Source organism: Aulonocara stuartgranti (genome assembly GCF_965226115.1).
Source record: "Aulonocara stuartgranti genome assembly, chromosome: 2".
Lineage (NCBI taxonomy): Eukaryota > Metazoa > Chordata > Actinopteri > Cichliformes > Cichlidae > Aulonocara > Aulonocara stuartgranti.
The window spans coordinates 15,802,208-15,805,390 of NC_138940.1; the positions used below are offsets into that span (position 1 = coordinate 15,802,208).

The following is a 3,183-nucleotide window of genomic DNA, read 5'->3' on the forward strand; positions in this document are numbered from 1 at the left end:
ATACCGATATCATAAATTTGGATATCTGCCGATACCAATATGAATCCGATATAGTGTTTTTTAATCAACAAAACTGTTTTTTAAATATCTTGCTGCATTTTGTATAAATTCATACTCAAGTTTAAAACAACTACACTAAAGCTATTCTGTTATACCTGTATGCAATATATATATATATATATATATATATAGCTGGATAGCGTAGTGGTTAGACTACACGCCTTTGGAACCCAGGATCGCAAGTTCGATTCCTGCCTTGGGCGTCTGTATCCAGTAAGGGTCCTAAGGCTAGACCCCCTATGCTAAGCGAGCCTACCGCAGACATGAGCGAGACAGATAAATATGAAGGCATGCCGGCTCGGACGTCGCCCGGATCAACAAGGTCCGCGTCAGGTGTTGAGGAACCAGGGCACCCTGACGAAAAGTGGGCTACTGGAACAAGAAGGCATCGGTGGGCAAGAGACGAAAACAGGGCGTTGTTGGAATGCTACTACGCAAGTAACCCCGGCGGCAGGGGCTACATGAATAGGATGACGGACCTATGGATTCTTCGATACCCAACATCCACAGTGACGGCGAAACAACTAGTAGCTCAGTGTTCCAACATTCGAAAGAAGGGACTGATCTCACAGCTAGAGATTGACGAGGTACAACACAAATGCTACGGCAAGGAGGAGTCAGGACGCCAGGTCAGGGGGGCGATTTCATCACCCCCACCCGAGATTGGGTACGTAGCCCCAAGTGCGATAGGAGAAGGACCGTTGAGTGCGAGAGGAATTGACCTGAAAAATAGGATCATGGCCAAGCTTGAAACCTGGATCCCCCGTAGCCGGTTACCAAGATTACGTGAAGTACCCTCAGAAGGTCTGCTAGATGATGTTAATGCAGGACTACGGACAATACCTACAACCACGATTACCGACACTAACAAGCTGATCTACAATACGGCAGCAGTGATCAGTGAGATGCTTGACTACAAGTTGAACAGCGACAACGGGCAGTACCCTCCATGGAGAAGGAGGCTAGAGGGCAAGATCAAAGTAGCACGGAGGGAGGTTAGCCAACTAACGGAGTTGCAGAAAGGTGCGACAAAGAAGGTGCATAAGAAATACAGCAAGCTGTCCATACCTGAGGCCTTGGAAACTGCCAAGCAAAGACTCACAGCCTTGGCCAGCCGCTTGAGGAGGTACACCAGAGAGATAGAAGGCAGGAGAATAAACCAGCTGTTCTCCACAGAACCAGCAAAGGTGTACTCTCAGTGGCAAGGGAACAATAATAATAAGAGAACAGCACCACCAAGGCTGGAGACGGAGCAATACTGGAAGGGCATATGGGAGAAGGACGCAACCCATAACGGCAATGCTCAGTGGCTAGTGGATCTGAGGGCAGACCACAGCGACCTCCCTGAACAGGGTCCAGTAACCATCACAGTGGCAGATATCCAAGAAAGGGTCTCCAGTATGAAGAGTTGGACAGCACCAGGGCCCGACATGGTTCACGCCTACTGGCTAAAGAAGCTGACTGCACTCCACGAGCGTCTGGCAGCACAAATGAACCAGCTGCTAGTTAACGAGAGACACCCGGAATGGCTAACCGAAGGTCGGACGGTCCTGATCCCCAAGGACCCCAAGAAGGGACCGGTCCCCTCCAACTACCGACCAATAACCTGCCTCAGTACTACATGGAAGCTCCTGTCAGGCATCATATCGGCTAAGATGAACAGGCACATGGGTCAATACATGAGCGGGACACAGAAAGGGATTGGCAAGAATACCAGAGGCGCAAAACACCAGCTACTGGTAGACAGAACAGTCAGCCGAGACTGCAAGACCAGACTGACCAACCTGTGCACTGCCTGGATTGATTACAAGAAGGCCTATGACTCAATGCCCCACAGCTGGATACTGGAATGCCTAGAATTGTACAAGATCAATGGGACCCTAAGAGCCTTCATCAGGGACTCAATGGGGATGTGGCGTACAACACTAGAGGCCAACTCCAAGCCCATAGCACAAGTCACCATCAAGTGCGGGATCTACCAAGGAGATGCTCTGTCCCCACTGCTGTTCTGCATAGGCCTGAACCCCCTCAGTGAGATCATTAACAAGACTGGCTACGGATACCAACTACGGAACGGAGCAGTTGTCAGCCACCTCGTGTACATGGATGACATCAAGCTGTATGCCAAGAGTGAACGAGACATCGATTCACTGATCCACACTACCAGGCTATACAGCAATGACATTGGAATGTCGTTCGGACTGGAGAAGTGTAGTCGGATGGTAACAAAGAGAGGGAATGTAGTCAGAACTGAGGGGATTGAACTACCAGAAGGAAACATTGCAGACATAGAGGACAGTTACAAGTACTTGGGGATCCCGCAGGCGAATGGGAACCATGAAGAGGCTGCTAGAAAGGCTGCAACCACCAAGTACCTGCAGAGGGTCAGGCAAGTCCTGAGGAGTCAGCTGAATGGTAAGAACAAGATCCGGGCCATCAACACGTACGCCCTGCCCGTGATCAGGTACCCTGCTGGGGTAATAGGCTGGCCAAAGGAGGAGATAGAAGCCACTGACATAAAGACAAGAAAGCTCCTTACCATGCATGGAGGGTTTCACCCCAAGTCCAGCACCCTGAGGCTGTACGCTAAGCGGAAGGAAGGGGGCCGGGGACTGCTGAGTGTCAGCACCACAGTCCAGGATGAGACAACGAACATCCAAGAATACATTGGGAAGATGGCCCCAACTGACCGAGTGCTCAGTGAATACCTCAGGCAGCAGAAACCCAAGAAAGAGGAGGGAGACGAGGAGCCATCATGGAAGGACAGGCCCCTGCACGGTATGTACCACCGGCAGATAGAGGAGGTGGCTGATATCCAGAAATCCTACCAGTGGCTGGACAAAGCTGGACTGAAAGACAGCACAGAGGCACTAATCATGGCAGCACAAGAACAAGCTCTGAGCACAAGATCCATAGAGGCTGGGGTCTATCACACCAGGCAAGACCCCAGGTGCAGGCTGTGTAAAGATGCCCCAGAGACAATCCAGCACATAACAGCAGGGTGCAAGATGCTAGCAGGCAAGGCATACATGGAACGCCATAACCAAGTGGCCGGCATAGTGTACAGGAACATCTGTGCCGAGTATAACCTGGAAGTCCCGAGGTCAAAATGGGAGATGCCCC

The 3,183-nt window shown here is 50.8% G+C and overlaps 1 protein-coding gene across 1 annotated transcript in view; it reads right to left on the reverse strand.

Annotated features, from left to right (window-relative positions):
• Positions 1-2,823, reverse strand: part of LOC309717327 (uncharacterized protein) — a 101,189-nt gene extending 98,366 nt beyond the window's left edge. The window contains exon 1 of the mRNA XM_082551821.1: positions 2,751-2,823. The gene's annotated coding sequence lies outside the window, so the exon portion shown is untranslated. The remainder of the gene's footprint in view (positions 1-2,750) is intronic.
• Positions 2,824-3,183: the final 360 nt, after the last annotated feature.